We start from the raw sequence: 22410 nt of genomic DNA, 5'->3' as shown, positions 1-22410 counted from the left end.
GAATAAATAACAAGACATGTACTATTAGGAGTCCTAATTTGGAGACTATTAAATGATTGTATATACAGTAAATTTTCCCACGATGAATTTTCCCATGTTCACTGCATCAAATAATTTTACTCACTTTTGCTCTTGCCTTTACTGGTGCCCGAATTCCAGAGTGGTAGCGTATTGCTATTCTTACTGAGCCCGAAGTGACCTTCAACGTTTTGTGTTTGTCTGAGGTAGTGTATGTGTTATGGACTTGTTCATCGTACTAAGCTAAATTTAGGCAGAGCAGATAATACAGGATGGTTTGTAGCGTCTCTGTCTTTAAAGCAGAACAGGGAGATACCTTAAGGACTGTTGTGTATGGGTATGCGTTACAGTGCTTTTTCATCGCTGACTACCCTATAGACATGTGCAGCTGCAGTCTCATTTTCTGGGGAGAAAAGTTGCCGGGTGACTCCCTGCTTGAATTAATTTCTATTGCAAATGCATACGTTGTAAAAATTAAGCATGAAGTGTTATAACTGGGCTGTGTTCTGCATGTTCTGTAATTATGTACTGCAGTGCAGTGTCATACATTTGTCTGTTACTGTACGATGTTAGTAGCTTGAAAGCTTTAATTTGACTTCATTAACATCTGCCGAAGTTCACCGCAAGCAACTGTAGTCAAACAGGCGTCCCTATCTGGTTTTAAAAATTCTTTCCTCCGTGCTCCCAAGAGAAAAAAAAAATTCTCTTTCTTGCTTCCAAAAGAATACTGGCTAAAAGAATATTTTGCACATCTCTCAATTTTGACAGGTTTTTACCCTGAGCGTGAATCATTGCTAGTTCAACTTCTACGCTTATTGATTTCTCAAATACAAGTGCTGGCTCAAATCTTCAACTATAGGGAATGAATGACTTCTGAGCAGCCAAATCACTTCATGGATCTGACCCATTATGTTAAAACATTTTGCTGAAAATGCTATATATGTTCTTTATGATGTAGATATTAGCAAGTTCCATAATCACTCATTTAACTTAACTTTGAAGACCTACTCTTTTCCGTGTGTAATGAATATAAGCATAGTTGAATTATTTAAATAATAGCTCTGTTACAATCCGGTTTGTAGGTGGTTTTTTTTGTTCAACACACTTAAAAAATCTGTTGTAAAGAGTATTCTTTTCTTTTGCATTTATTTCATTTCTTGTAATGCCATCTATCTGAAATTCAATAATATATCTTACTGAGAAATGTGAAATGCATTATAATTTTCTCATTAAACTTTTAAATAAGATGTCATTATTATTGATCAATATAATCCCAAATGGTCACTTAATCTTAAAATAGCCATTGAACACACATTCAGGGTTTTAGTTTTGCAGCCAAACTAGTATATGTTGTTAGTAGTCATGAATCTTATACCAGAGGGAATTAACATCTCTTTTGTCTGCAGTGGTATGAATTAGATGCACAAACTAGTGATGACTTAGTGAGTTTACTTTTTTTCTAAATGCAGAAATGTTTGCTAACAGGTCTTTTCAAATCCATCTGATATGTGAAATGGAATGCCTAAGCACAACCTAAAATCGCAGAGTTTTTCAACTTTTGAAATATTTTGTCTTTGACTGTTAATTTGTCTTTTACAAATTATTTTTAAGAGGTGGTGTTTTTTCAGGATATTGATTGTGCTATGTTCTAGTGTGTGTTTAACTCACATTAAAAGCAAACAGGTACTAGTTTTCTGAATATCTGAAGAAACAAAACCAAATCTCTGCATAGCAGAGCACTGCTATTTTTCATGTTTTAAATGTATGTATGTGTATTTAAATACACATATATTTAAATGTATACACATTTAAATCAATATAGATTGAAATGTTTATGCATCTAATACCTATAGTTTAAATAGCAATACAGACAAAGTAGAATCATATGCAAAAAAAAACCCCAATAATTCTCTATTGTTGTCAGTGTTGTCATACATCTTTTGGCTGATGCTAACTTGAAATTAAAACTCCAGACTTTGCATGCATATATTATTTGATTGGTTAAATACAGTCATGAGTAATTAAACATTGGAGTACGGTGCCCAGATTGCACAGTTTTATATTCAGAAAATGCCAAAACATACATAAATATTCTTTAAATCATTTTCATGAGTATGATTCATCATTTTCTTTTATGTTCACTTAGATTCTTAATCCTCAAATATTTCTATACTTTAGTGTATATGAGAGATCTCATCTTCTGCCTCTCCAGATACACGAACAGATAAAACTTTCATTTCAACAATCGGATTTGACTAGAAGAAGTTCTGAAATGTTCGTACTCTGCAAAATGAGGAAAGTAAGATTAGGAAAAAACCTAAGTTCTGAATGACGATTCACAATTACTTCCTATTATGATTAAATAGTCAAACAGTCTGGCCAGATTTGGAAACCAATTACTTTTTTCCTCTCACATTTTAGAATATATCTGCTTGTTCAGTTTTTCTGCATAATTCTGTCTGTATCAGCAATGCACGTTGAATAGTAATTAAATTGTGCTTAAAATAGACAAGTAGGAAAAGATTAAGAGTGACTTAAAACAAAAAAATTTCAAGAGTGGGGAGGAATTACAACTGCTTTTTAATTCCAAATTGTAATTTACTGGTCCTATTCCTAGATTAGAAATCTAATTCACAGACTACAAGCACAACTGTTGCATTGTAAATTTTCTAATAAATCAGTTTTCGGGTATTGAGAAACATTATCTTCAATAATAATGCTGATTTGCTACTTTGGCAATTATTTGTTTTTCTGAAGCTGGGCAAGTACTATTTGTTGATTATTTGTATGTGAATGGAATAAGCTGTACGAATAAAGCCAATGATCAGAGTCAACATTTTTTGAATTAAAAGAATCTATCTTGCTTTCTGTTTAAATGCAAAGTCTTTTATACATGGAAGGCATTATACTCTATCTAAACTCAGATGCTTTTAAAGAACGTTTATATGGAAATAGTAGCAGAAATTGGTGGTTTCTGTCAGAGCAGTTGTTCAAGGCTGTAGTGAACTTCCCCATCCATCGTTTAGTGAAGTATTTTGCACAGCAACGGCACCACATAATTTGTTGTTTGTGCTTCTCTATCTTTTGTGGCAGCTTGCGTTTTGCTCTCTCAGAGCTGACTCCATATATAATACCAGGAGTGGAAACAGAAATTTCCAAACTGTATTCCTCTGATACTGGCTTTAATATGCAGATGTTCTTCTCAGTAGCAACCTCAGTCGTCTTAACTAAGTATTTAGGATATATAAAGCCTGCTTGCATCTGGTGTGACCACAGTTTTTTTCCTCAGTTGTACTTGCCTGAAACTGATCATCAGATCAAGGCCATGAAGGTAGAAAAGAAAATTGAGACCGTTTGTTTGACAACAGTTGCAGTATATGTCCCATCACCCAATGATAAGAAGATAAGAAATACAATTCCCTTTTTCTCCAAAGTGCTTTCTTTCATTGCAACTTCCAAGTTAACACTTCACAGAATACTCATCTGTATCTTATTTTTTATGAATAAAGTTGAATGTGATCTAATCACATTTTTGTTGCATAGCCTGTCTTATGCATGTAACTGTCAAAATTACTTTTTCTTGAAAGGTTTACAAATATGCAAGGTTGTTATGCTATTACACCACAGTTTTTCATATATGACACTGTAGTGAGTATCTGAAGACAGATATACATAAATCTGTGGTAGAAGAACAGAGTATTATAAGTATTGTAAAGCTGTCCTTGGAGAAGCCTGGAAGATGCATTGTTTCCCGGGTCGTCTTGGGCTCCTCATCAAAGTTGGAAAAGGGTGGATGCATCTACACCAGCATTTTATTTCAGATGAGCAGTGTGTTTTTGAAGCAACTGTCATGATTGTCTCCACTTACTGAGACGGTAAGAAATGGGGAGAGGTGGGTCACCGCCAGCGCAGGCTCAGAGCCCAAAAACTGCAATACGGGAGGCAGGACTGAGAGAAAGGCAACCACGGCAGAGGGTGCGTTCCAGGAGGCTCCTCGTGCCTCAGCCTCTAGTGGGTGTCCAGTCCCCCATCGGGGTTTAGGCTGGATCAGAACAAGTCCAAAAAAATTCCTGCAGTGTGTATGGTTGGGAAATCAGGTCCTCAGCCCTGGTTGTTCTAATTCACAGATGTGGTTCTATTCCACCTCAATGTTCATGACTTTGGCTGTTGTCTTCAGTGGGCTTGTCTCTCATAGAGCTTGGCTCTCGTTAGCGCATAATTTCCACCACCTGTGGTGGTGCCAGACCTGAGTTCTTTCACAATGAGCTAAATAAATCCCCTAGACAGTTCTGTTTTTATACACTCCAATTTATTGTTTTTAGTTTGTAAAGAGAGCAAGCCCTTTCATATCTTGCGCTCACTTAAATTGCCTGGGATGAGGAGAAGATACAACAACAAAAAGTAGGGTGAAATCTTAATATTCTGGCACCCTCCATAAGCATTTTGAAAAACATAGCTTACTTCAGAGACAAAAGCAGCATCAATACATGTGGTAAGGACAGCGTGCAGCAACAGCAAATGGGCCAATGAAGAAGACGCATGTTTAAATTCTGTCCCCTAAGGAATAAGTGTCCTTCTCAAATGCCCATACAGAAATGATCTGGGAGCTGGAAGGTATTTGGTACTGGGGGGGGGGGGGGGGGGGGGTGGGCGGGGGGAAAACTGCTTGTTGCATTTCAGAGAAACAATGCAAACATCAGAATTTTAATTTTCTTCCACGATCTTTGACTTTCGCTGCACAGGCAATATCATAAACTTTGTATTTAAGTAGCAACCTTTATCTAGCGGGCACCTAAGTACTTATCTCTTCTAAACTTGATGAAAAGGCCATTAAAGGCAGTGGAACTTTTTCCATTGACTTTAAAATGGACTTTTGGATCAGGTCTTGTCCGTCTGTCACATAGATGTAGTAAAGTTGTGGCTGTAGTGCGACAGCGACTACTGCCGGGTGGGTAATGAATAAAGCACAGTGGGCCGAGGGGATTTTCTGTAGTTATCTCATAGAGGATAAATTTATCAATGTTTTCAGTGGCTAATCTGTGCTGTGAGTTAGCCTTTAGGTCTGTAGTTTCTTGCACCTTGGTGAACATTAGTCATCTTGCTTTCCGTGGCGTGCTCTCTTTAGGGACAGCTGTGACTTTTTGACGGCTCGCTATATATACTTTCAGTAGCATTTTGGGTGCGGTTCCCGTGGCCCTGGCGCATCGTCCGCTTGTAGTGGTTATAATTGCTGTCTGCAGTGTCATTATCGGGAGGGTTTTTTAAAAGTGCGTTTTCCTCTAGTGGAAAGCTTTTTGAATGTGACCTTCAGCTGCTGCTTGTGGATGCTGAGGCAAGAATATATTCAAGTTACTGTCACTGTCAACTTCATCTCTCCTTAGTTTCTTTTGAGCCTCTTCTTTCCGTTCTTCTTGCTGACACATACATGAATGTGATGCGTTTTAGACGAACTGTCTGCCTAAGGGAGCGAAAGCGAGTTTGTTCTTGCTTCTTGTTTGCCCTCCTGGCAACCTGGGGTTGGGCTGGTGCCAGTGCTCACCGACATCAGGTCTTCGCTCTCCTGGGAGTTAGTGACTGGAGAGAAATGCAAACAACAACCAACCCAGTTCTGGTGGAGGGTTTATGACTTACGTGTTGTTCGTTCTTGCTAAAACTCACTTTTTCCTAAACCTGTCGAAGAAGGGTTAGTAGGGGAAAGTTGTGCCTTTCACTAGATCAACTGAAGAAAGGTTTGCTTGCACAAAATCTCATTTTCTACCTGTATCAGTAATACAAGTTGTACAACCTGATTTGCTGAGGCACTTTGGTAACACATAACTGCAGCGACCTTACTGCTGACTAGTCCTTACCGCTATCGTGTAGTCCTTGCGTGCTCTGAAGGTGCATCTTTCTTTTTCAGTTTCCTTTAACCCTTTGATTTTCTGTCCTTAGGAAGACATAGAAGATCAAGTTTACAGAAGGGAATTTGTGAGTCTCTCCCTCTCTAGCACGTGATGTCTGCGCTATTTTATTTTTGGCTCAGATGTCTTTTTGACTCGGCAACGCTTTTAGTAATGGAAGTTTTGGTATGGCGATGTAATGAAGATCCCCCAAAACATGGTGTTAAATGGCTTTTTAGCTCATCAAAATGTCCTTAAGGTTAAAGGCAGGTCAACGCTACTAATGTAATAGAGGCTTCTTTCACATATTGTATCATGTTAATAATTTAATTTATTGTACAGGCTGTTATACATTTTAATGCAATTTTTGTTTTTCAGGTAATGACGTTTATGTGTATATTATGTGTATGTGTTTATGTGAATACACATAAACCTGAAAAACAAAAAAAATTTTTTTTTTGGTTTTTGGAAAAATACTATCTCCTCTATCCTAACGTGGCATCGTACCAGGTAGGCTCAGCTTAGCATAATGGTTGCAAAACTTACTGAAATAGTATAGATAAGCTGTAGTCATATTTAAATTAGCAAGTGTATAATAATCTCACAGTAATCATTTTAGTAGGGAACGTACGGCTGTTTCTTTGTCACATTTTCTATGACCTGATCTCACATCTTTTAAAATAAGGCTTTTGTATGAATAGTAGGGCACTTAGATCAGTTTTAACATTGAGGCAGTCATTAATTTTTCCACGTGCTTCGGTCTCAAACCACGTGTTCTTCTGCGATGAGCCGTGCTTAGGATTCAGGAGTCTTAGTGATGTAAAAAACGAGATGTTACTCTGTTCGTAGAGATACTTTGTATGGTAGCTTTTTTCATCCAGGCATCGCCAAGTGACGTAAAAGTATTCATAAGTTATTCCTCTCGAGAGTCCTACAAAGAAGTTTTCATATTTGAACATATGCATATACTTAACTTTTTGTATCATTTAAAATATAAAATAGGCTTTTTTCTATTGGTAGTGTATCTATTTCATATTAAATTTTTTTGAAAGCAAAAAAAATGTCAGCCCAGTTGGATCCTTTCATGAAAAACACTCCTCTTGGGCTACTTTACAATGTAATTATTAGGTCTAATTATTTAATTTATTAAAAAAAAATCAAGAGGATTTGGAGTGGATTGTTGGTAAGACATACATGTTGTAAGTATATATACAATTAAGCATATATTCATATATATATATATATATATATATCAGGATTACATTGAAAATTTGATTTGTAGCGCCTTGGGAGATGCGAAAAACTAAAGGACAGACTGTTGAGTAAGTTTTGATGGTTCAGAAAGGAAACTTTAATATTGATATTATTTGTCATCAGCAGAATTTCACTGTGATTCTCAGCTGTGGTATTCTTTTCAGTAGCCATCTGCTTTGGAAGTGGCATAATTTCCCTTTCAGTATCTCAGATGAAATTAAAATTATCGTAGAGCGAACACTGCTAAGAAAGTTAAAAACCTAAATATGAGCTTGCCATTAAAGTTATTGTAGCTCATTGCAATATATGTTCTATTTATATAGTATCTTAAAAATAGAAGACAAACATCCAACGTTTTTGAATATTCAGGAAGAGGCTGTCTGTTTGGGTGATCTTGCCCATATTAGCATTCTGGTAACTTTTGCAACCTTCCAGAGAAATACAATTTTAAAACTTATTGTAGATTTCACAGGCAAATGTATGAGGAGAAACATAAAATCAGCCAAAGAGTCATAATGAGGAACACATTGGTTTTCTGTCCTACTCACTTCCCTAGCATGCAGCAATCCCCTTGTTAACTCTTTTTTTCGTTATAGACTTTGACAGTCTTAAGCTTCTAGGCATTTGTATTTATCGTAATAATTTGTTGTTACATATTGCCAGGGAGCATTCCAAATTCTTGCTGTTTTCTGTGAATGCTTCCATAATGAGCACCTTTTAAAACCAAATTGCCTGACAAATTTAGTTCCTCTTTCTTTTCTTTCTGCTCCCCTTCTCTGGCCATTCTCTTTTTGCCTCTCTTTCTTCCACCTCCTTTACTGTGCATGAGACTTTCTTTTTTCTCTCTTAATTCCATCCCCTCCCAGATAACAGGTATTCACTCTTAGTCCCTTCATTTTCCTTTACTTTCTGTCACTCACTAATTTAAATTCCCTTTTCAAATGTAATTTGTATTTCTTGATTTCAAAAAATCTGCATTTAATCCAAAATCTATCTACTTTATTATTTTCCCTCTTCTCACAGTTAATAGTGTCCAATTTCCTTATTCCTCGTCTCATATTTGACAGTTTTGTGGATAAAATCCATCATAGCAATCTTAGGAAATGACAGGTAAGTATTTTCCAGCAAAAAAAAAAAAAAGGAGGAGGGGGATTCAGAGCAGCCACACTCCCTGGAATTTCTTATAATTTGGCTACCCCATGAGGATGCTTAGGAAGTGACTAAACACATGGAAAGAGCTGCGATTCCAGAACTTAGGTGCTCGTTTTGCTGGCTGTGTCTCAGGCTCCAAGGTGTTAGGATGACCCAAATTGGGTATATCTTCTCATGAACTGGGCAGATGCTGTTGTTCGTGCCCAGTCCAGCTGGAGAGTGTAAACTGGAAGAGTTGCCCAGTCCGTTCAGATTCCCATACTGTGCTTGTCGTTGTGATGTTTGATCAAAAATCCTGGGACTACAAAAAATTCCCATGGATGGAAATGAGTTTTAAATAATATGCAGAGTAAAAAACGAATACAATAGGTGACAAATGCAGTCAGCTAAATTTGATGCTCATTTCCACTCTTCTATATCTGATAAAGTACTCCGAATGGATAATTATTGCCAATAATAGCTAACATATCTATCAATCTATACATCTACTTATGTTAAATAATGGACATGAAAGTCAATTGATGAGCTATATCTCTTTCAGAAATGTTTGAAACCTTTTTTTTTTTCTTTTTAACCTTGAGATGATATGTGTGATAGTATATTAAATTAGCATAAAACATTATGGTCATTGAGAGTGATATATGGGCATGTGCTCCTTTACATTGCGTCAAGAATAATGAGCGGTAATCGGTTCAGGACATTGATTAAGGAGCTATTGAGTAATTTGGAAATGTAGTTTACTACATAAATGGCATATCAAATTTCATCTCTGTGTACTTGCCACTTTATTAGTCTAAAGTGAAAACATTTTATGAAAGTATGGCTGATGTATATAGCACTTAGTGTTTATATTAAACACTTCATATAACTATGCAGTCAAACTATGGAAAAAATCCTTTGGTCAGAGAGATCATTGAAGCGATATTTTAACATCTCCAAAAGACTTATCCATGGATGATTTTAGTGAAAACAGATCTTTTGCTGTCACTTCTTTAAGTTGCAGAGGATCGTGGAGAGTTGCAAGTAGCCAGTCCTATGTAAATGGCCTATTCATACGGTATGCAAAAGAAGTGATTAAGCTTACCTATTTGGTGTTAGATATTCCCACCCAAATGGGGATGAAATAAAGGAAACCTCTTGGAAGTGGTACACTGATCTCATATGTTTCTAAATTTTTTGCAAACAATGATTTTGTTGTTGTCATCCAAGGAAAACAGAATGAACATGCTGTATGTGAACAGATTCGCTGAGACTTGTGTTTCTGACATGTTTCTCATTTATTTACACAATGCATTTTCTTTCTGTGCTACCCCTGTAAGGTGTAAATTCAAATATGACAAAAAATTAATTCACTGGGAAGCCTTTATTTAGAAAGTGTCATAGCATGTGTGAAAGTAGTATTTTCAGCTTAATCGACTTCCCTTTTTGGAATACAATGTTCTACCAGCTAGCTTTCTGCATACTTAAGAACAACTCAGTTGACATGAATGACACTCCCCTTGCGTTGTTTCGAATAGCATATTAAATGCCAGTGTTATATCGGAGGGGTTTTGCTTTAATAAAAAGGATAGAAAAAGAAGAAATCACTCTTTGTCCAGACTTAGTGGAAAATTAAATGAAAGTATCCTGAGAAAGGATGAAAAAGAGTGATAACCCTAAAGCCTTTGCTCGCCTGCACTATATAAATCAATATAGGCTAGCGGTCTGCCAGTACGTTGGCATGGCCTTGCACAGCAGCGTGCAGAAGTGGTAACAGAGATCCTGAGGGAGAGGCAGCAGCAGCTGTGTCAATCTGTCTCTCTCCTGACTATTAGTTTGCATTCGATACATAGCACTCTTCCTGACTTCTCTGGAATGCTCTCAGCAATACTAGTCACCTCGACTCAAGAAGCGCAGAGGAAGACCATGAAAAGGACCAGGGAGGTTGACAGACAAGCTCATCAGAAAAGCTATAAAGGCTTGATTGGTTTTACAAATTCAAATGATGGCAAAAGGAGGAGGAAAGGATAGGGTTGGCCACATGAGGGAAAGTACTTTGTAAGCTAAAGGAAAGTGTTGCCATGGGGAAAATAAGTAAATGTAGACTACCAATTCAGAGAATAATGGAAAAGTTTGAACCTCCAGAGGAGCAGGGTCTTGGGCTAGTCTTCCAATAGTAGAGCAGGGGCAATAACCTACTCAATTTGAGGGGGGCAGTTATGCATGAGTTTCTGTGACAGTTTTGCTTATGATAGCACTGGGATATATTTGAGGGAAAGAAGGTCCTTTTTTAATCTTATTGCTCAGTATCTGGGGTGTAGCTTACAGCAAACAGTTCCAGTGGAAGAAAATTTATTATGTAGAATTTTAAAAAGTAGGAGAAGCTGATCTGCAAGTACTTTTGGAACTAAATTGAACATAATTGAAAGAAAAATAGCAATAATGGAAGTTGAACAATCCTATACTATGAAGTAGGTGGACTGGGTGAAATATGAGGAGATTGCCATATGTAGTTGCATTTGATCCCTTTGATCCTCAAACTCTCTGATATATTTCTCCCTGATGATTTCCTGCTTCCATCCAGCTTGCCTTCATTTGCTTCTAGGCCTACACAGTATATTCTTGACCACCTCTGCACCATTCAACTGTCTTCTCTTACCTTTTTTTTTTTTTTCCAATCGTCATCTGCAAAATATTTTTCACCCAGAAGCATTTACCAGCTAAGAGAATTAACAAAGAAACGTTTGGGAGTAAAGTCATCTGGGAGTGGAATACATTTTCTGAAGAAACGGGCATCTCTGTTTAGTGAATTCCTGCCCTATCCTGCTGTTGCCAGCGTCACAGACTGGAAGCTCTCGCTTCGGGGGGGATTTCAGAGGAAGAAGCATCCTCCAGTTCTTTTCAACTTCACCATGTTAGCTAAAGGAAAAGATTTAATAGCTTAAATGAGACAAAAGTAACAAATAGTAGTGTGAAGTCTGTGCTAAAGATTTTTTTCCTCCAGCTCGTTGTTTTGGCATTTGATAAAAGAGGCCATATGATGGAGAGTTGAATCCAGTGAATAGATTCAAAATGCACAAAGATACCGAAGCAGATTAAATAAGTCTGAAATCAAAGCTGAATCGGTAACAAACTTTAGCGTAGACAGTGAAGTGTCGTATCCTAAGAATATACTGAAAACTGTCATCTAGATCTTGTGTTTAAATAAGAAAAGACATTCATCCACAGAAGCGAGTGGCATTAGAAGCCATCTCTCATTCTAAATACTTAATCAGTAATAAATGTTGCATTTCTGTAGTATCTTCTAATGAGAGATTTCACAGTGTTGTAAGAATATAATGAGAAATCATTGGGATGCATAGTTATTTACTCTCATAATCCTTATTAGAGTGACTGAAGCATATTACGTTGTTGTTTTGGCATACTCTCAGTTTCTCCCTGAGATCCTACTTTCTCTCCTTAGCGCTCAGCCTCTGCTTTAGGGTAAAGTAAAAAATTCCCTAGCTGGGCAGGTGTGGTCCTGGGCACAGGGCAGTGCAAGTGTTAACAGCCAGGCGCTATCGCCCAGCGAAGGGGCAGGGATTAGCCCCTCGGGTTAACGTGTGCCTCTTGCGCAGGGGGGCTGTCCAGAAACCCTGCTCCATGCACACCTTCGCTGCGCTCCTGGCTAATTCCCCCACACCCCTCACTTGTATTATTCGGTATTATCGCAGGCTCCATTAAGTGTTATTACAGAGTGCTGTAGATCTTTGGATTGTTCAGGGTATTTTTTCCCCCTCTTCATTTCCTGCTTATTGATTAAATGTGGCATCACTGGTTCTGTATATGGTAATTAAAACTTGTAGCAGCACAGCAATTTTAACAAGGTAAGGGCTTCTTAATGCACTGATGCACCATATCTGCTTTGCCTTTCATTCACTTGCTCTGGAGTGGCAAATATAATATTGTAAAAGACAATATTTTGTATTGATTTTACTCACTAAATCAATAAATAACAATAAGTTGGCACAAGAGGGGATTATATTACCATCTTCATGGATGTTATTGGGAGAAATAATAAAACCTTAAATACAGCAATATATGTAAGTAATCAAGCAGTGTTGACTACATCATTATGAATGACAAACTTATGATATGGAGAACTTTCTTAGTACTGAAGTTCTATCTTTATTGTGGGACTCTTCCTATTCTCATGGGCATAGCCCATAAAAGTGATCTATATGATTTAGAGAGGTGTCAGATAGGAAGCAGAATCTTTCAAGGAAATCCTAAAACATATTCTTCATATCTGTTCTGCTTTTCATGAGTCTAGTCTTCTTCTCATACTTCCCAGCTCTCATTGATTCAGTGGCTGCAATAAAGGCTACTAAATTAACTGGCACTGGGCTTTACTAAAGCTGCTTTGTGGTACTTGGGTGGAGTGAAGCAGATACTAAACCAGTTAAAATAGCTGTTTGCATAATACACTGGTAAACCTTAAGGTGTCTGAAATCTAGACTAGCATAACTGAAGGCAGGATTAGGTAAAGAAGACTATAGCTGGAGCCAGTGATCCACTTTAAAGCCATTTTGGAGCTCTTTGTGGCCAACGTATTTGGCTGATGATTGGGAAACCACAGTCATAATTTTTGTCCATTTCTGCATCTTTTTTTCACTTCACACGTGACCTCTTACTCACTGGATATTATGATAGCATCCTACATAAAGAGCAAAACACTCCTTGGTTCCGTATTAGAGAGGAAGCAAAATGCTCCTGTTACTTTTGAATGTTCTGCTGTCCCTGAAAGCGTGGAGCATCTATAAACGTGCGTAAGGGTTGGAAGAATTTAAGGACAACAGAATATAAGAGTTAGGATCTCCTCTGCCAGTCTGTGGAGCATATTCGCTAAATTGTTTCTGTAAGACTGAAGCTGCATGACACATATTTATGATTCTATAAAAAGGTTAAGTCAGTTAATACACTAGGTAAATCAAGAATTTGCATTTGATTGAAGATTATATGGTATACTGAAGTTCACAGCTGAAGATCATTACAATTTTGCCGTGTCAGGCTTCCTGAGAACTCCTTTATACTTAAAAAGAAATATTATTCTGTAGTTACAACCAAAGGAGTTTATATGGGTAGCCCTGGGTTTTCATTGACTTGATTTATTTCAGGTTTTACTGAAGGTAAAGAATCACTCATTATGAACAGGGCTAATATAAAAACCTTTCAAACTGGAAAACTGGGTTTTGAGTGAGGTTTGAGGGTGCGTGGCTTTGTCTGCTCTGGACGGCTCTTTACCCACTACTACGTAGGGCCAGCACAGAGAATCAGGGAGTGAAAAAATGACAAACGTGTAAGCACAGCTTTTGGGCTCGTAGCCATTCTTTTACTACAAAGCAGTAGAAGCTACCAAGTGCCTTTCAGTAGATTAAAATGGCTTTATTTATCCGTGCTTTACCTCTACTATATATCTGAACCATGATATTTGAAGCATGCTCATCAATTGCAGCAGGAGGGCATTTTTTCCCTTTCTCCCTCCTTATTGAAGTTATTAGACTGATGCATCCTTAAAGAAAAAGTTTTATGTAGGCTTTAGTCTTCTTGTATGGTGCTGATTGGGGTATAATTTGTCGTGTCCTTGCACATAATAATCTCTCCTTTGGGAATCCAGCCATTTTGAAAAGAAATAGGGAAGGGGGGGGGGGAATATATATATCTCTAAAACAGGAATATTGCGGCTTTCATCATTGGATCAAAACCTCCAGTTATACAAAGTGTTTTATTGTCTGAGTCAAAAGAGCAAGAGCGAGGCAGGGATGCAAGAAAAGGGGAATGTGGGATTAAGACATAAAGAACCATTAAATGATTCAGCATTATACTTTTTGCAAAGCTATCAGGCACAGTACTGCATACCCTACATATCAGACACAATAATTAGATCCACAGAGATCTTAACTATGGCTATACTAAACGCATAAAGCTGTCAGACAACTCAGATACGCGTTGCTAATGCTTATTCAGACAGAAAATAATGCAGAATGTGAAGAGAAATGCCAAAAGTTACAAATAAAAAAACAATGGCAAGAGAGAATGAAGGTTCCCAATGTTAGAACCTTTAAATTAGGAATATTCTTGTCCTAACAGCTTAAATGTATGCCTAACGAGAGCAAGAGCATTTTTAAAAGGAACCGCTAAATAAAATGTAACTTGGGTTTAATATGATGAATCTTATTTTTCCTGTTCTCTAAATGAAAAAGAAAAGAACCTAAAACCCTAAATCAAAGCCTGCTCTGGAATATTAACAAATGGCATTATCCTCTGAAATCTGACCTGTGATCTGCAGATTGAGATGGTCAGATTGAGCATAACGGCTGAAAATCTTCTTTATTTGGAGTTTTTAGAATATACTAGTCTGTAAATTAGTTGTTGATTGAAGACTGCAGTTACGAAATAAAACATAAGATTCCCAGTGGTGCCTCAAACTTAAACCCTTTGGTTATTCCTGAATGGGAATATGTGGCAGCATTTGTAATAAGCCCAGATTTGCATAATGTTTTTCCCCTCTTATGGAGCCTCCCAGAACTGGTATTAGCCTTACATCCTATTACAGCTGTTCTCTTTCAGTTTTCACTTAAATAATATGTGTTAAGCTCTTGATACCTTACTCTTTAGCCAAAGAAGGTATGTTGAGACTTGTACCCTTGTCTTACTAACCCCTTCGAAAGTGAGATTAGAACAGGAAGGAGGAGTCTAAAAACACTTCTCAAGTTTATTGCATGAAGCAAATGGATCTGGTTGAACTATTAAAACTGACTAACTGTGCTTATATAACCAAAGTCAGATAACTGAAGTGAAACACTTTTTTTTTATTCTTCTTATTTTTTAAAACTAAAAATTAGATAAACTATCTGCAGGCAAATAAATATCTGTGGTAGATAGATATAACCATTTTATTAGCAATTGCAAAAGATTAAATTGTGCTAGCTTAAAACAGAAAGCAATTGTGAGGACACACAAACATGCCAGTAAATTTTTAATTGTTTCACTGAATGTAAGAGAATTGTCAGAAACATCCAAATTCTGGACTGCAGAAATACGAAGATAGAAAGAATACTGAAATACTACGCAGAAAATACTAATACAGAGACATGTAACGTTATTATGCATTCACATGACATTGTATTTCAGAAATCTGGACAGTGTTTTTAGGAAGAAAGTGCTGGAGTTCTCAAGTCTTTACCCACTCCAGAAAGTAAAGGCTTATATATTTCTCATCTAGCACTTGTTTTTCAGGTTATCTGCCCTGCCAGAAAGCCTTTTCGTTTGCTTTAATTACAACTGAAATCACGCTATCTCTGCTGGCTGCAGAGCTTTCAGGAGCTGTCACTCTCATTTTCCAATTTATGAACATGCCAAGAAAGCTGCTCCGTTTCCCTCCTCTCTGTAAATTCAGAACGTTATCAGACTTTAATGCAGAAAGTATTTTGCTTTTGCATGTGGCTGTTCTCTGTGGTTGCACATTCATTTTTGGAGTGCACCTCCACATAGCTGTGCAAGAAAACGATTTTAAGTGCAAGTGAACCTCGGGAAGATTCAGAGGTTAGTTCCAAAGTACGTATGAACCCTCCTTAACCTTTGCAATAGGTAGGAGCTCTCAGGTGACCAAGGTTCATTTAGTTGTTGTTTAAATATTCTTCACTGTTTTACCTATTGTATCTTTATTTCCAAAATAATGAGAAGAACTTCCAGGCTTCACAAAATGCTGGAGTTTTCAGGAGCGAGGAGGTGGTGCTTTTCTTTGTTTATCAAAATAATGTATTTAGAAATCGTTCTGTAGTAGCCTTGTGCTCACCACAAAAGGAGCTGTAAGGGTGGCAAGCAGACGGGAACTAGAGGTGCTGAAGAGGGGGAAGAATTAAGCTGCACCGAGGTGGAAACAGGCACCCTTAGAGCTGGGAGTGTTCGGTGGTTTTGAGACTTACGTGTTTCAGATCTCTGATTCCTTCACTGCAGATTAAAAAAATTGGAAACACTAATTTCTTGTATGGTATACAAACTTCAGAAAGGAGCTGCAGCCGTGTAGTGCATCTCTAAAGGTGTACAGCTGAGCTTTTTTCGGTCGTGGCTTCCCCCGAGCACAGCACAGAGTTGTCTTGAGTGCCCTGCTCCTCTCCCTGCAACGGCAGGGAAACATTTAGTGCACAGAACAGTTAATGAATAAAGAAGCAAGGCCAAAAAAACCTATTTGGTACAGGCAAAAATGCGTATGCGAAAAGGGTATCCGATAAAATGCATTGATTTATTTTTTGAAGTAATGTAAACCAATGTAGGCTAATTATACCCTTATGCCTGTGGTATTTACACAGATATTTATTCAACAGAATATGCATGTTGCTATGGCAATCATTTTATTTGTCAAACGTTAAGTAAACTTCAAAAAAAAAAAAAAAGAGGAAGAAGCCTTGAAATATTTTTTTCTGTTGTGACTAGTGTCTCCAGCCCCCACAGAGCTGCTCCAAAATAGCTAATGTTCTCCTAGCGTATAGGATTCGGAGTCAAAAAGAGGAGGCAGCATCGCTGCTGTCAGCGGTGCCCCTGGCGCTGTGGGGCGTCTGCGCGCTTGTCTGCAGGTGCGGAGCAGACCACGAGCCTTCCTCCAGCCTCGCTGGCTGCTGGGCGCCAGGTGCCGCTTCCTCGTCTTTGCCTGCCAGGTTTCCGAGGGCATAACCTGCCTTCCTAGGTGCTGTCTTTTTTTTTTTTATTTTCTTTTTTCTTTGACCTTTAGCAGCCCCTTGGGATAATGCAGTTTTCCTTATGGCCCCAGTACAAAAGGGTGCTGCAGCCTATCGTCATATACTACAGAAAAAGTCCTGTTTTCTGAGTGTATAGTCTGGGAAGGAAGCTGTAGTTTCTTTGGAGAAGCTCCTTATTGCCTGGCCCAGCTATTCGTGTTTTTGGGCTGAGTGAGGCATCGCTGCGTCACCTTCCCGGAGCGGGGAGACGCTGGTAGGAGCTGCGCGTGCTGCTGGCTCGTAGCCGTTGCTGCCAGCATCGCTCCCCAAAGAGCCACCGCAGCGGGAAAGGGGGAAAGCTAACGCTTTGGACTTGGCCAGAAACTTGTCTCAGAAAGTGCGGACAGTAGCCTTTTGCCCCAAACAGCACCCCATCCTTCTCCCCAGGGCAGCGGTTTGCAAGGTCAGACTTGGCAAATGTTGTCCATAGATGGGACGTGCTTGCTTAAAGATAATGTTACAGCTCCGTTTTTGTGTGTTCTCTGTGACAATGCGCTGAGAAAAAGGACACTCTCTCAGTGTTCATAACAGCTTCTGGTAGGCCCGTAACAACGACAGCACAGGAAAATTCAAAAAGGCAAATTAGTTGTGTCTTTGCGGTTTGGCTTGCGTGCACGCAATCACTGTTTTCCTCTGCCTGGCAGCCGTTTGGAGCCGTGTGAGCATGCGGGAGTATTTTAAGAAGGAAAAGGTACCAAGTTGCAGCATAAATCCCTTACATGGTTTCTACCCTTATTGGATCATACCCATCATCCTCCTTAATTGAATGACTACCAGGAAAACACTTCAATGCTTTCACTTCCTTTAAGATAATAGCAAACGTGGCAGACAGCACTTTCTAGGTTGAAGCACCATTTTTGACGCTGCTCCCTCCGTGAGCATGCCCAGGAATTCACTTCTTGGTTCTGGATGCTTTGGGAGACAAAAGCCGTCATTTCACACAGAGGAAAGAAGTGCCCTGAAGAAATGCTGAGAAGTGGCCTCACTGCAAGAAGACGAGTTGCAAAGTCTTATTTAGGCGTGACTTACACTCCTACCTCTCTCACCTCTTGAGGATTGCAGTCCTTGGTCTGATCTACCTGAATTTGGTGGGGGGGGAGGGCAGGAAAGCTGTGCAGAGAGTGGATGGGGGTCTGGATATTGCCTCCCCATGAAGTACCACCTTCCTCTGGCTTCCTACCAACCCCGAGAGTGCAGCCAGAAGTCAAAAGGGGCTGTGCTCATAGGAAGGAAAATGAAGGGGAAGACAGATGTTCTCCTCCTGAACTGCGAGAAAATTAAGGATGAGGTGGACAGAAACATAGGAAAATAGGAACAAGAAGAAAAGTGGAAAACTGTTTGACCTCTGTAGCTCTCCTTTGTGTCGTAACCCTACTGGTTTATGGAGGGAGATGAATAGTGACAGAGGTGGGCACAAACCCAGGACATGAACAGACCTGGCAGCTTTGAATGAAACGATATATATTTTCTGTGTGGGTGAGAGAGTTGTATGGGCAAGAATATGAACCCAAATTTCGGATACCGTGAAGTTTAGGCATATTTTAAGGATTGCTTTAAGCTTTAGTCATTTTGAGAGGAAGATACCTGATGATAACAAAGGTTGCTCATTGGGCCTCCTTGGTAGAAGGAAGCTTAATTGGTGTGGCGATCAAACAAACAAAAAAAAGTAAATGCATTTATATAATATATGCGAGAAGCATAAATGAACTCTATTTTCCTGAATTTTCCCTTGCTTATACTGCTCAGGAAGCTAAATTTAAAAATGTACTTTTTACATTGTGCTCTAAAAAAGAAATGCAGAAAGTTTGGTTGGGAATGGAAACTCCTTAGAATTAAGATAGGCTGAGTACTATCAGACTGTCAGCCATATAATCTCTATTAATCTTGGTATTCTCTGCCAGCCAAAGAGACAAAGAAATAAGTGAGAGCTTTACTTAGCTAGGCGTAGCTAGGCTGTGGCCTGTGCATACTGAAATCTTGATCTTACTCAAGCAAAATGCCATAGATTTCAGCGGGGTGAACATTGCACCCTTAAAACTTTGAACGTGAGACTGGTCTAACATGTGCCTACAGTTGGATGGGAGGTAATGTTAAAAAAACAACCCAGGTGTCAGACCCTCATTCTAGTGCATTTTACCAAGGAAACCATGCTGTTCAGCTGTGATTGTTACCTAACGTTCCTGGTCCCACAGGGTTATAGCTCATTTCTGTAGTCAACTTTGACTGGACGTGTTTGCGTTTGAGAGGGAAGAGGCAGTTGCTTGGTTGGTTGTTGCTCAGGACAGTAGAAGAGCATTTGTGTACCGCTGTTGTTAAAGGTCCTGAATTAGACTTTGCTAAGATTAATGAAAAGATTTGTTTCGCACCAAATCAAGGAAGATTAAAGGTTTGGATAACATTAGGCAGGGCAGGGCACTGAAGAGACCTTTATATTTTTACCAGAATGGATTTTTTATTTATATGTTAAAAGTTATGTTTCTCTACACTATGTCCTTTAATTTTTAGACATTTCCGATGCCTGGACTTTTTTCCCCCCTCACTGCTGTCATTTAGTTGCTGGTCAGACAGTTGTCGTTTTGAGACACTCAATGTGGTCATATTACACTTGCCAATCCAGTGGAAAGCAAGAATAATATAAAATTTAAGCAGATAAAAGTGTTGTCTCTTCCCCTCGAATCCATACACTTCAGAAACCTGTGGATAGCAGATGCCAAAGGACCACGTGCTCCAGTAGTATCCCTTTTTATAGCTCACAGGGATTAATCACCATTGCATAAGATAATGGTTGTAGATTTCTTTTCACTTTTAGGGATGACACATCAAGGGAATCAGTAGCAATAACCCTCAGCTTCTGGGCTTTGCAGACAAGAGGCAATGAAATGAGGACAGAGGAACTTGGTTCCTGCTGCTCAGATCAGCCGTATTGCCCGGGGGAACGGCAGACGTTTCCAGTTTGCAGGTCAAATCCCTTTGTCTGTTGCAGTTTAAAGGCTGTTGCCCTTCACAGTCCCTTTTACCCTCTCCACCCTTATTCCAAGAAGTTCTGTTAGGAAAACCATACAATATTTTAACATCAAAGACTTAACTGTGATATTTCCCTGTTTCGCTAATGTGCCATTGACTTTGTATCATTTTAGTCTGGGAGCATGAAGACTTGGTAAGCCACACCTGAAATGCCCCCCCCCCCCCAGTTTTTTTAAAGACAGTATAAGGAAGTTTTCATAGTTTCAATGTCACTTCACATAAATATAATAGTATTACTTTTTCCTTTACTATGTTTCTTACTTATTAGATAGCTATGATTTTGGTGCATGTTTAGTGCAGCATGTTATTCCTAGGTTTCATTAAAAAAAATAAAATAAAAAATCAGGACCTCAGTGTAATTAGACTTAAAAGATCCGTCCTCCTTTCCCTTCAAAGCGCTCCTTCTGCCTGCGGGCTCTGAGCGAATGCGGTGGCTGAACTTCAAAGAGAAATACTGGCTCCCTCCGTCCAGGCCAACCCCTGCCTTCAGCCAATCTAGAAAATATTGGAGTGACTTTCAAGTTTAATTACCTAAAATGCTGAACTGGAATTGCTTCTGATTAGCTCACACTTTAAATGTAGCTTTATTCTTTTTTTTTCCTTTGAGCAAAAACTTCGGAGTCCCTTCAGAGGCACTGGTATATGCAAGCTAGGCAAGACTTGGAAAAACAGGCTCATTGGGAAATGTGACTTTACAGTGTATTTCTTGCTGAAACATCAAGCATTTATGATAAATTTGTTTTCAGTAGTGGAAAATAGTTTTTACACAATTTTTCAGTGAGTATTTTCATCCAGCCCATTTATGTCCGTCTGTGCTGTGATACATGGGGGAAATGGACTGATGGCACATAACCTGTATTTAATCTAGACCTTCAGCAGCGATGTGAGTGCAACAGCATGAGTTTTCTCTGCCTCATCCTGTAGACAGCAGATACAAGAGAATGACAGAGGCTATTTTTTTTTCCCCTCTCCCTCTTACATTTAAACCAACATAGCATGAATACGTTCACTTGGGGGGTTGTTATTCTCAAATCTTGTTGTTTTGTTTTTGTTTCGCAGCAACATTGCAGGTTTGGCATTTACTGTAACTGGCAGAATTTCAAATGTCATACAGGAGAGGTTAGCAGATGAGCTTTTAGCAGTGAAGTCAAAGACGTTGAATGCACAGACGTGCCCAAATAAATGAAGGGTGAAAGAAGAAATATGTGTGTATGAAAGGATGGGTACAATTTGTTTCAGCTGTGTTTGTGAATATGGCTTGCACTTGGGAAAGATTTCAAGCTGGCAGAGCTTTTGGTCCTTTCACCGTTAGCCCCAATTATCCTCCTCAGCGCCAATACAGCAACACAGGAAAGCTTTCCATATTTCCTCTCTGGACTAACCCCTGGACACTTATAGGCTATTTGTACATTCTGTCTCTTCTGATGTATAGTATCCTCGGGTTTCATGAGTGCATAATAACATGAAAGAACTATTTCATATTGCCAAACTTTTGCTTCCTGAGTACTTTTGGAGAGAGGAGACAGAGCCTAGACTACGGAACTGGGGAAAATTCTTACACAATGTATTATATATATTGTACCACGCAATCAGTGTACTACATAGTCTTTTAAAGTTATAACTTGCTTCTAAGCTCTCAGTTGAAGGAAACCAGTGTGTGATGGGAAGTGAACTTGAAGATGATGCAAGGAGAATCAATTCTGTGTTTCAGTGAGTCAGATTTTCATATTTCTTCTAATGGTCCTCTAGGCAGCTTTTATGTTTTGGCATCAAAGATCTCTATTCATCTGATGCTTCTTTTTTAAATTAGTGTCTGCATAATCTGCTGTGGATACTGGACACTGACTTTCAGGCTAAAGGATGGCATAAATATCTTTGACTTGAGCAAATATTATTCTTTTTAGTACTCCATCCAGTGTCATACTTTGTCCTTGAAATCTGGGATTGTTTCAGTGCTTGACTTCTTAGCTTCTAAGCTCTTAAGAAATAATATGATTAAGAGCTCATGATCTTGTTGTCTTCATTGACTTGACTTCAGTTGTGATAGATCAAGCCTTTCATGTACGTATAGCATACAACAGTGAACTAGACACTTTAAAACCGTTATATCTTCTCAGTTAATTGGGATCGTTCTGAGTCTAAATTTTCTTGAGGGGAAGACTGAGGGACAAGTGAGAAATTGAAGAGTATCAAATAGGAAGAGCTAACAAACCTGCTAATATAGCAGGTTTGATTGAGTATGCCTGCAATCCTTCAATCTCCTGTGAAAGCATTTTAAAGCCAGCTGGCCGGTTATAAATGACTGTATAAAGTGGAAGTCAACAGAG

General features: G+C 38.7%; 1 protein-coding gene across 3 annotated transcripts in view; it reads left to right on the top strand.

Moving 5' to 3' along the window:
- Positions 1 to 22410, top strand: part of DPP10 (dipeptidyl peptidase like 10) — a 552866-nt gene that overhangs the window by 420933 nt on the left and 109523 nt on the right. The window lies entirely within an intron of this gene.

This window comes from Struthio camelus, chromosome 6 (genome assembly GCF_040807025.1).
Source record: "Struthio camelus isolate bStrCam1 chromosome 6, bStrCam1.hap1, whole genome shotgun sequence".
Classification (NCBI taxonomy): domain Eukaryota; kingdom Metazoa; phylum Chordata; class Aves; order Struthioniformes; family Struthionidae; genus Struthio; species Struthio camelus.
This window is presented reverse-complemented; position numbering and strand designations above follow the sequence as displayed.